We start from the raw sequence: 12,418 nt of genomic DNA on the forward strand, positions 1-12,418 counted from the left end.
GGCAATTCTCTCACCTCATGAAAGCACTAAGCCCCTGCAATGTTATAGTGCACTGGTCCTCTGTTACCTCAGCTTGAAGGATATTTTCCTATTTACGCTGACATGATTTGGAGATGCCGGTGTTGGACTGGGGTGTACAAAGTTAAAAATCACACAAGGTTATAGTCCAACAGGTTTAACTGGAAGCACACTAGCTTTCGGAGCGATGCTCCTTTATCAGCGATGGGGAGCTGGCAATCAGAGCTGAGGCCAGGTCTTATAAGGCAGAGATGTATAACACGGAATGTCCATGCTCTCACTCAAGATTGACTTCTAGGAGCACTCTGGGGCAGGGCCCAGGTTGATTTTAGAGGCCATCTCTAATATCCATAGCACGACCTCAGCTCAGGTTAACTCTGTAAGGATACTTTTCTCTGTTAGAAGGCAGGTTGAGAAAGTCCTGGGTTCCTGGCTTCTCAAAACCCTGCCATAATAGACAATAGGTGCAGGAGTAGACCATTCTGCCCCTCGAGCCTGCACCACCATTCAATATGATCATGGCTGATCATCCTTAATCAGTATCCTGTTCCTGCCTTATCTCCATAACCCTTGATTCCACTATCATTGACAGCACTATCCAACTCTTTCTTAAATGAATCCAGAGACTGGGCCTCCACTGCCCTCTGGGGCAGAGCATTCCACACAGCCACCACTCTCTGGGTGAAGACGTTTCTCCTCAACTCGGTCCTAAATGGTCTACCCCGTATGTTTAAGCTGTGTCCTCTGGTTCGGCACTCACCCATCAGGGGAAACATGATTCCTGCTGCCAGAGTGTCCAATCCTTTAATAATCTTATATGTCTCAATCAAATCCCCTCGGAGTCTTCTAAGCTCAAGGGTATACAAGCTCAGTCGCTTCAGTCTTTCAATGTAAGGTAATCCCGCCATTCCAGGAATTGATCTCGTGAACCTACGCTGCACTCCCTCAATAACCAGAATGTCTTTCCTCAAATTTGGAGACCAGAACTGCACACAGTACTCCAGGTGTGGTCTCACCAGAGCCCTGTACAGCTGCAGAAGCACCTCTTTGCTTCTATACTCAATCCCTCTTGTTATGAAGGCCAGCATGCTATTAGCCTTTTTCACTACCTGCTGTACCTGCATGCTTACCTTCATTGACTGCTGTACAAGAACACCCAGATCTCTATGTACTGCCCCTTAACCTAAATTGATTCCATTTCGGTAGTAATCTGCCTTCCTGTTCTTGCCACCAAAGTGGATAACCATACATTTATCCACATTAAACTGCATCTGCCATGCATCTGCCCAACTTGTCCAGGTCACCCTGTAATCTCCTAACATCCTCATCACATTTCACCCTGCCACCCAGCTTAGCATCATCAGCAAATTTGCCAATGTTATTACTAATACCATCTTCTATATCATTGATATATATTGTAAAAAGCTGCGGTCCCAGTACTGATCCCTGTGGTACCCCACTGGTCACTGCCTGCCATTCTGAAATGGAGCCGTTTATCACTACTCTTTGTTCGTATCAGCCAACCAACTTTCAATCCAAGTTAGTACTTTGCCCCCAATACCATGCGCCCTAATTTTGCTCACTAACCTCCTACGTGGGAGTTTCTCAAAAGCTTTCTGAAAGTCCAGGTACACTACATCTACTGGATCTCCCTTGTCCATCTTCAGAGTTACATCCTCAAAAAATTCCAGAAGATTAGTCAAGCATGATTTCCCCTTCATAAATCCATGCTGACTCTGACCTATCCTGTTACTACTATGCAGATGCGTCGTAATTTCATCCTTTATAATAGACTCCAGCATCTTTCCCACCACTGAGGTCAGACTAACTGGTCTATAATTTCCTGCTTCCTCTCTCCCACCTTTCTTAAAAAGTGGTACAACATTAGCCACCCTCCAATCCGCAGGAACTGATCCCGAATGAATCGAACTCTGGAAAATAATCACCAACGCATCCACGATTTCTCGAGCCACCTCCTTCAATACCTTGGGATGTAGACCATCAGGCCCCGGGGACTTATCAACCTTCAGACCTAACAGTCTCTCCAACGCCAATTCCTGGCAAATATAAATTCCCTTAAGTTCAGGTCCTTCAGCCACTTACCTCAGGGAGATTGCTTGTGTCTTCCCCAGTGAACACAGATCTGAAGTACCAATTCAATTCTTCTGCCATTTCTTTGTCCCCTGTAATATATTCCCCTGTTTCTGTCTTCAAGGGCCCAATTTTAGTCTTAACCATTTTATCACTTTTCACATACCTAAAAAAAACTTTTACTATCCTCCTTTATATTTTTGGCCAGTTTACCTTCGTACCTCATTTTTTCTCTGTGTATTTCCTTCTTAGTAATCCTCTGTTGTTCTTTAAGAACTTCCCAGTCCTTCGTTTTCCCACTTATCTTTGCTATGTTATACTTTTTCTCTTTTAACTTTATATGTTTCTTAACTTCCCTTGCCAGCCCCGGCCACCCATGCCTCCTCCCAGGATCTTTCTTCCTTTTTGGAATGAACTGATCCTGCATCTTCTGCATTATACACAGAAATATCTGCCATTGTTCCTCCCCTGTCATCCCTGCTAAGGTATGGCATCATTGAACTTTGGCCAGCTCCTCCCTCATAGCTCCATAGTTCCCTTTATTCAACAAAAGTACTGTCACTTCCGATTGTACCCTCTCCCTCTCAAATTGCAGATTGAAGCTTATTGTATTCTGGTCACTACTTCCCAATGGCTCCTTCACTTCGAGGTCCCTGACCAATTCTGGTTCGTTACACAATACCAGATCCAGAATTGTCTTCTCCCTGGTAGGCTCCAGCACCAGCTGTTCTAAGAATCCATCTCGGAGGCACTCCACAAAGTCTCTTTCTTGAGGTCCAATACCATCCTGATTCTCCTAGTCTACCTGCATTTTGAAATCCCCCATAACAACTGTAGTAATATCTTTGCGACAGGCCAATTTCAGTTCCTGATTTAACTTACATCCGACATCCAGACTACTGTGGACAGGCACCAAAGGGAATTCGTTCACAGTGTGACTGTGATAGAGTGGGTCAGAATAATTTACATTTATACAGTGTCTATCCGAGTAAAACACAGAAGGCAATTCAAAGGCATAATCCTGACCAAATCTGAAAGTGAGCCTCATGAGGAATCAGTAGAATGCAGTGAGGGTTTTAAGGAGCATCGTTATAGCAGGGAATAGGGAGGTTATTTCAGAACTTGACCCATTTAGCCATATAAATGTAAACTGTTGCTGAACCCTTCTGCTCCATATGGCTAACAAGTGAAAAGACAGGAAGCCTCATAACATATAAGAAGTCCTCAGGTACACACCTGGAACAACATAACCCACCAGGCAGCAGATCAAGAGCTGGAAAGTGGATTTGCTCAAATATCCTGGGTCAAAAGACCTCCTTCCATCCGAGAATTTTACATTTTTCCATTTTGTCAGGTGAAATCATAAAGGTATTTTGAAGCTTAAAGAGAAAGCATCTGGGCTAAAAGCCCACTCCAGGATTTGAGGACTTCAACTAGTGTCTTGCAATGCTGAGGGATTTATGTTTAGATGAGGTGTTAAATAGAGGTTCCACCAGCCTGTTCATTTGTGAAAGAAATCCCACAATACCATTATAAAGGAAGTGAAGCTCTTACAGTGTGCTGACATATAAACTAAAAGCAAAATACTGTGGATGCTGGAAATTTGCAATAAAACCGGACATTCTGGAGAAACTCAGTAAGTCTGACAGTATAGAGAAAGAAACAAAGCTTACGTCTGGAGTCCAGTGTGACTCTGCTTCAAGATTCAGTGTTGTGTTCTGAACAGGACTTGAAACGTTAACTGTTTCTCTCTCCAAGATGCAGCTAGACTCGCTGAGTTTCTCCAGCAGTTTGCTTATATTTTAAAACCAAACTAGTAATTTGTCATATTGTTTCTTGGTGTTTGGTTAGACTTGTTGCTCAATTGTGAATAAAATGGGGGAGTGTTTGAGGAGTTGGTTGGTAGATTAGAATAACTACAGGTAATATTGCTTCCCTGGCTTGAGACAAGACAATCAGGAAGGAATGGCAGAACACAGTCATCGAATGAGACAGCCGGACCTCATGAGTGACAGGGTTTTAAATAAGTCAGTGCCATAATTAATAAGTAAAACATTAAATGTCCATTCACTTAGAGCTTTCTGTAACTGTGCAAAGCTGAGCACATTTACAAGGCAGTCAATCACCTTTCTACAGACTTTCCAGGATCACCGAAATCCACAGTTAGAAAGAACAATCGAGTTCAGTGACACGTGGGCATGAGTTGGTGGGGGTTAGGAAAGTGTGCAGCGTGTGTTTTTAAATAAAGCTTTGCATTGTTCTTTTCCACCCAAACAAACAGTCAGCTGTTTGATCTTTTCAACTGCAGGGGGATAAAGTTCATGACAGGGATGCAAGAGTGAAAATAATGAAATATAACCAATCTGGTGAGGTCAGAGGGCAGGGCATCAGAGTAAGGCGTACACCCACACCAACTCGCAGCAGCTATCAGTCAGTCAGAGTATTATAGCATGGAAAGAGGCCCTTCAGTCCATCATGTCCACCTTAGTCATCGAGCACCTAAATCTTTTAATCACTGCTTCCATTTAAAGCTGGAACTCTCCAGGTTTCACTCCAGTTCTTTATGAATCAGCCCTTCCTTCCTTAATCAGGCAACAAAAGAACTGTTTCTTTTAAAATAAGATGGAGGTGAAAGAAAACAGCACTCCCTAGAAAAGGCAAAAATTGCTTTCGTGCTGGGATACTTGGAAAGACTGGAGCCCATGAGTAGCTCCATCGGACTCCCGTCCCACCCCTTTGGGAGAGCTGCACACCTTTTCCTTCTGTGGCCCTCAGATCTTACATTAATGAGGGGGTTCGCACCATGCAAGAGAGAAGCTAGAGGCTGCCGCACTGACCGGATCCAGAGCTTCAAAACACAGGAATGCTCAATAGACAAGCCCCCAAAGACTTTCCTCTGCCTACTAAATGCTGGGACAATCCTCGATCACCATGATTCTTCCTGTAATCAACAGCCAAACTCTGAACTAGTGACGCAATTTGGGATCACTGGCCATCTTTTTAATACAAACTTCTTTGGATTAACTCAGAATGCTGACTCGCAACTACAGTAGCTCTTCGGTTCCTTTTCAGGTCTGCCTTTCGTGCTGATTCGAAAAAAAGAGACCCAGCCTTTACTGCAGAAGACCAGAAACACGGACCCCAGCTCCTTAACAGGCCTTAAATAATTTCAGAAAATCAATTGAAAATTTACACAAAAAAGTAGTCACCACGTGTGGAGTCGTCCAAAACTACAGGATCGAGACCTTAAAATTGTGACTAATTTAACTCAAGTGAAATCTCTTTCCCCAGAGAGTGATAGCACGTGAACTCTCCAAGCAGGAATATCTGAGCTAACTAACATAGACACAATGTGTAAGTGAGGTAAGGACATGAAAAAAGGAGTATAAGGAGGGGGAGAGATGAAGAGGGTGGGACAAAGCTCTTGTGGAGCGTAAACAACGCTTTAGATGAGTTAGGCGAGATAGTCTGGTTCTGGTCTGTAAAGTTCTTTTTTAACACTGAAAACAGAATCTGTCAGAGCAGATAAACGCCTGAAGAAACATTTTAAAAGGGTGCGGGGGGAATACTGCAGGTGAATGTGAGTGATGAAGGTTTTAACATTTTGCCATAGCCTCCTCCTCTTGTAGGTTACAGTTTGAGATGAGGTGACAGCACAGCAACGCTGCCAAACCTGAAACACATGGAAAAGCCAAAACGTGAGCCTCACTTAACAACTGAGCCACAGTCAACCTACAGAGGGGAAAGCCCAGCCAGTACTAGAGGTTAGACCACCACAGCTCGGGTGAGATGCACCTGCCACAGTTCAAACTGATCAAACCCCGGTGAGCCTCCTGTTAACAAAGTAGGAGAAAGTGAGAACTACAGATGCTGGAGAGTCAAGAGTCAAAAAGTGTGGTGCTAGAAAAGAGCAACAGGTCAGGCAGCATCCGAGGTGCAGGAGAGTCGATGTTTCGGGCATAAGCCCTTTGTTAGGGCTTACACCCGAAACGTCTGCTCTCCTGAACTGCGGATGCTACCTCACCTATTGCTCTTTTCCAGCACCACACTTTTTGACTCCCATGAGAAAGTTCAGATGAAGGTGTTGGGTTGGGGCCCCTTGCCCCAAAATTTGAGTAGGGTCAAGCCCAAAACTTCGATTCTCTTGCTCCTCAGATGCTGCCTGACCTGCTGTGCTTTTTCCAGCAGCACACTTTACCCACCATAAGTTGAGTCAGTCACTAATACTTTTTGGAAAAAAGGTCAGAGAGCTGCCAGAATCCTATATTATCAGAGAGAAGAGAGAGTAACAGGAAATGGCATTAGAAAATATTAGATTTTATATTAAATCTATTAAACATAATCAGGTCCAGTGTTGAATTGAAAAGTGTGTTTTATTTTGGTGCAACTAAAACCCACCTCCATAGTAAATGGATTCTAAAGGAGACTGATTAGTGTAAGATCTAATCCAGCTCCCCCTTCCACAGACCCCTGCTGTTGCTGCCTGTCACCACAGCACATGTGCTGGACAGGTTATCTGAGACTGTCTGTCAATGGGGGGAGTGTAAACAATAGAGAGATTAAGTTCAGGCCTTTAACAGCCTACTCTCCCAAACCAACCAGCCTCCCCATACGTAATCAAACCACCATTACCTCCTTTCAATGGCTGGCTCGGAGATCACTCCCAAAGGAAAATAAACCAAAGCCATTTATCAATTCAGGTGCTCACTCTGGGAAGAAAGCTGCATCGAATGTCATGGTGATCTCAAATTACAAATTCCTGGCAGCACAGTCACCGTGGGAAGACAGTGGAACGATTACATTTCAGAGTTAGCTTACTCAGTTGTTGTACACTTGCAAGTCAATAAGTTCAGCATTCAACTGATCAGCAAGTGAATTCAATAGAGAAGTCTGAGACACTATTTTCATAGGAAGATCGCATAAAGAGCTGGATAACTAGGGAATAAGTCAGAGAAACAGATACACAAATCACTGAACCTGCATGTTATTATTGCCATTTTTTAAAAAACTTCTTCCTTCTTGAAGAACAAAGCTGAGAAGCAGGGACATTGTCATACACTTTGTTAGATCACATGCAGACCCACAGCAATGTAATTGACTGTTAAACGCTCTCTGGGCAATTAGGGAGAGGAAATAAACACTGGCCTGGCCAGTGACGCCCACACCCCATGAATACATTTTTAAAAACTGTGCATAGTTCTGATCTGAACATTGCATTAAAAGATACACAGGCATCAGAGAATCTGCAAAACTGATTCATGGGAATGATTCCACAATTGAGGATTACAACATGCATAAAAGTGTGAAAATGTGAATGGGTCTCTTCTCTAAGGAGAGGGGAGAGGGGAGACTGCAGACTGACCCAACCAAAGACTTTAAAATTATTGAAGAAGGATATATATGGAGGTGGTCCCATTTGTGGAGGAGTTCAAAACTAAGGACTACAAATCAAATATATCACTAATAAATCCATGCTGTACTAAATAAGACAATCTCAGGTAAATGGATAATTTTGTGGCAGTGCTAGTGACCCTACCCCTGAGCCAGGAGGACCACGTTCAAGTTCCACCAGCTCCAGAAGTCACAGGGTCATCCAGCCCCCTCAAACCAATCAGCACACGCCAACTATAATCCCAAACTAAACTCATCCTACACTTGGAGAAAGTGAGGACTGCAGATGCTGGAGATCAGAGCTGAAAATGTGTTGCTGGAAAAGCGCAGCAGGTCAGGCAACATTCAAGGAGCAGGAGAATCGACATTTCAAACATGAGCCTGAAGAAGGGCTCATGCCCGAAACGTCAATTCTCCTGCTCCTTGGACGCTGCTTGACCTGCTGCGCTTTTCCAGCAACACATTTTTAGCTCATCCTACACTTGGCCATATCCCTCCAAACATTGAATTCAAACAAGGCTGAAGATCACTGCAGGCCAGGCAGCACTCATGGAGAGAAAGCAAGTTAATGTTTCAGTCTAAATGATTTCATCAGAACTGAACATTTCTTATTCATGTACTTATCCAAATGTATAATAATGTCTCAGAACAGGTTGAGTAGAAGTATCTAAATGGATAATTTTGGCTGCAACTAACCTAATTGCTCCAAGAGCAGAGAGGCAGAACTCAGTCAGCCTGTGAAACCACCACAAGGCAAGAAACTATAAACCTTAGGCATCAACAAAAGCAGAGAAAGATAAGTGAAGGTCAAATATCACTGCAGTCAGCTTTCAGATGATGAAAATTAGAACCAAATGAAGAAAAGGCAGCTTCACCCTCATTAGAAATTTAGAATGTTTGGAATTAATTAAGAAAATGATCCAAGTTGAGGCAACACCCTGAAAAGTGGGAATTAAATACCTTTCCTCTCATGAGTACATAGTGTCTTGTAACAACACTGTACTACAGCAGTGTACAAGCAAGGTACCTTCAAACACACTAATGTTGTTGTTGAGTCGAAGCTGTTTGTTACAAAGATTTTCCATCTTAAGACAACTTCAAAAATACAGATTCAAAAAAAAAACAAACCTTTTCTTGTTCCCTGTGCAGGCAACATCAAGAGTCCTGACCTTCCAGGAGAGGAATTGAATCACCCAGCCAACTGCAATTCACAGGAGGTTTTGATGCAGACAGAAACCATCACCCACCCAGGATTTAATCTCAGCCATTCACATTCAGAGATACTCCACCCTTGAGCACAGCTGCACCAACTCGAGTCCTTTCACTTCACACAGTAAAACAACGGCTGTTCCTTCTCCTGCCCTGGTCATTAAAGGCAAATCCCAGTCATCCATAAATCACCAATGGCTGCTGTGTTCAGACTGGGCCCCTTTTAAAACACTTCCAAAGTTCATTCTTTACTTTGTCTCTCGCTCTCCATTTCACCTGCTTTACATTCTGTCCCACCTTCATTTTATTCTCTTCCCTAGCACTTTGACCCTCCCTCTTCACTTCACGGTCTCTCTCAAATCCTCTTCTGCCACATCTCTCTCATTTCTTTTCTTCAGAAATTTGGGGCTGCCATTCAGCCCATCAAGACTGTACTGTCAATTTGATAATCATGATAAATTATGATTAACATAATAGATTTAACATGCTTTACTCACTACTTCCCATTTTAACCTCAGTTTGACCAGCCCTCAGTGGTCTCACAACATCTAGCCAATGACTGTAGCTCAGACCATTCTTTGACTAGCTCAGTGGCTGATATTGCTATCATTGGAATCAACGTGTCATGGGTGCGACACTCATTCTCGAGGGTGTAATTTAGGCTGACCACTCTCAATACAACACTGAGGGAGTGCTGAACTGTTCAGAGATATCATCTTTCAGACGAAACATTCAACTGAGGTCCTGACCATCCTCTCAGATGGATGCTGATCCAACTGGGTGTTCTCCCGGTGCCGTGGCCAATATCTTTCCAGCAATCACTAAAATAAAGGTGAAGGTGCTGGTGTTGGACAAAGTCAGAAGTCACATGACACCAGGTTATAGAATCCCTACAGTGTGGAAACAGGCCATTCGGCCCAACAAGTCTACACTGACCCTCTGAACAGTATCCCACCCAGACCCATTCCCTTATTACTGTACATTTCCCCTAATTAATGCTCCTGACCCACACATCCCTGAACACTACAGGCAATTTAGCATGGCCAATCCACCTAACTTGCACATCTTTGTACAGTGGGAGGAAACCAGAGCACCCAGAGTAAACCCACGCAGACACGGAGAGAACGTGCAAACTCCACACAGACAAGCGCCCGAGGTGGGAAGCGAACCCGGGTCCGTGGCACTGTGAAGCAGCAGTGCCAGCCACTGACCACCCAAAGTCATAGTCCAACAGGTTTATTTAAAATCACAAGCTTTCAGAGCACTGCTCCTTCATCAGGTGAAGTCACCTGACTTAAAAAGATGATTTACTTGTTGCCATATCACCATTAGTGGTAACCTGTCATGCAAACGTTTTTCTACAAAAGGAATTACCCTTCAAAGTTAATTGGCTATTATGTTTTGTCAAATATGTGTGTGTCTGTACACAAACATATAAAAGTTCAATCTTTTGATCATATTGATACCCTGTGTTTATCTGCCTCCCGAAAACAGAAACTTCTTCAGATATCCCATTCTGGTTCCAAGGTGTGCCACCATGCACACTGTTACATTACACTGTTTTTCTTATTTACCCTCCATATGATAACCACAATTTTCACCCAAATGAGGACATCAAACTATTAAAGTCAAATTAAGAAATTCTTAGTGGCGGTGATAGTTTTTAACTGTCAAACTCTGGACTCGCTTTGCAGTTCCCCACAGATGACTAGACACTAATTACTAGAGTTCTGATTAACCAAATACTGTTAAAATGCAAACTACACCTTTCTACACAGACCGCCTGAGCAGAGGACCCTGAGAGTTTTGTTCCAGCTCAAGGATTGTGGGCATCAAGGTTGACATTTCTTTGAGAATCAGCTGATTCCCAGAGTACCCTCAGGACTCAACCACATTCCTATGGATCTGCATTTAAATGTAGGATAAGGATGACAGATTCTCTTCGTTAAGGACATGAGTAAACCAGAGGGTGTTTACGATAATCAACAAAGGTTGGTTGCACGTTTCATTAGAATAGCCTCTTTAACTTCAGATTTTACTGTATTTCTCTTCATCACCCCCCCCAAACAGCTAAAATCCCTGCCAACCCCTCCCTACACCCTCATTTTTACCCCTCCCTCTCCCATCATCATTCCACTCTCACACCACCATCCATTAATCCTCCTTACCCTGCCTTTCCTCTCCCTGAGTCTCCCCCAACACTCCCAAACCTCAAAACATTCTCCCTCCACTCACTGTCCCTCAGCTCCCCCATTCTCACTCCTCCACACTCACCCACTCTTCCCTTCCATAATCCTCCCATTTGCGCGCTCTCTCTCTCTCTCTCACACACACACCCATTCTTCCTTCCCACTATCCCTCACCTATTTCCTGTCCTTCCTCTCCCCCGATCATCCCCTCACTCCCATTCTCTTGCCCCATCTCCCCCCCCTCTGTGTCTCTCCATCACTGATCTTTCCCTCTTTATCTCCCACTCCCCCTCCAATCTTTCCCCAAATGCCCACCTCAACATTTCTCCCCACTCTCCCATCCCATCCCCCACTCCTTCCCCATCCTTACCCCCCCACACTCCTTCCCCATCCTTACCCCCCCACTCCTTCCCCATCCTTACCCCCCCACACTCCTTCCCCATCCTTACCCCCCCACACTCCTTCCCCATCCTTACCCCCCCACACTCCTTCCCCATCCTTACCCCCCACACTCCTTACCCCACACACTCCTTCCCCATCCTTACCCCCCACACTCCTTACCCCACACACTCCTTCCCCATCCTTACCCCCCCACTCCTTCCCCATCCTTACCCCCCACACTCCTTACCCCACACACTCCTTCCCCATCCTTACCCCCCACACTCCTTACCCCACACACTCCTTCCCCATCCTTACCCCCCACACTCCTTACCCCACACACTCCTTCCCCATCCTTACCCCCCACACTCCTTACCCCACACACTCCTTCCCCATCCTTACCCCCCCACTCCTTCCCCATCCTTACCCCACACACTCCTTCCCCATCCTTACCCCCCCACTCCTTCCCCATCCTTACCCCACACACTCCTTCCCCATCCTTACCCCCCCACTCCTTCCCCATCCTTACCCCACACACTCCTTCCCCATCCTTACCCCCCCACTCCTTCCCCATCCTTACCCCCCCCCCCATTCTGTCCCTGTCGTTTCCCCCCCATTCCCCACCCCCTGGACTGACCTGTCCGGCTGCTGCTGCTGCCGGTGGTGAGGGTGGGGGTGGGAGTGGGTGCGGTGATTGTGAGGGTGGGGGTTGTTGTTGTTGTTTGGGGGGGGGGGGTCAGGAAGGAGAATTTTTTTTCAGGGTTTCACCGCCACATCCGGAGATTCCCGAACCGCAGGCGCCGCATCCGGGCAACCAGGTCTCCCTGGCAACGGGGTTAGACCATCTCGCACTCTGGTGGGGGGGGGGGGTGCGGGGGGGAAGACAGGGAGACACCATCTCTCCCCATTGGAGGCGGGAGCGAGGGAGAAACTAATTCCCAGACGGGAGTGGGGGCAGTCGGGAAAGACCATCTCTCCCCTTGGAAGGGGGATGGAACAGACCATCTCACCAAATGGGGGGGAGCTGAGTGCAAATCTTGACCAATTTGAACACAGCAAGCTCCCACAGGCAGCAATATGAGGAAGACCGGTTTATTTGTGTTTAGAGACATTGATTTTTAACATTGATTTGTGCTCAGATT

The 12,418-nt window shown here is 45.3% G+C and overlaps 1 protein-coding gene across 1 annotated transcript in view; it reads right to left on the minus strand.

The window, feature by feature from the left end:
- pak4 (p21 protein (Cdc42/Rac)-activated kinase 4) overlaps positions 1-11,936 on the minus strand; it is a 136,165-nt gene extending 124,229 nt beyond the window's left edge. Inside the window, exon 1 of the mRNA XM_060855976.1 lies at positions 11,914-11,936. The gene's annotated coding sequence lies outside the window, so the exon portion shown is untranslated. The remainder of the gene's footprint in view (positions 1-11,913) is intronic.
- Between the last annotated feature and the right edge of the window lie 482 nt (positions 11,937-12,418).

Source organism: Hemiscyllium ocellatum, chromosome 47 (genome assembly GCF_020745735.1).
Source record: "Hemiscyllium ocellatum isolate sHemOce1 chromosome 47, sHemOce1.pat.X.cur, whole genome shotgun sequence".
In the NCBI taxonomy this organism is placed as follows: domain Eukaryota; kingdom Metazoa; phylum Chordata; class Chondrichthyes; order Orectolobiformes; family Hemiscylliidae; genus Hemiscyllium; species Hemiscyllium ocellatum.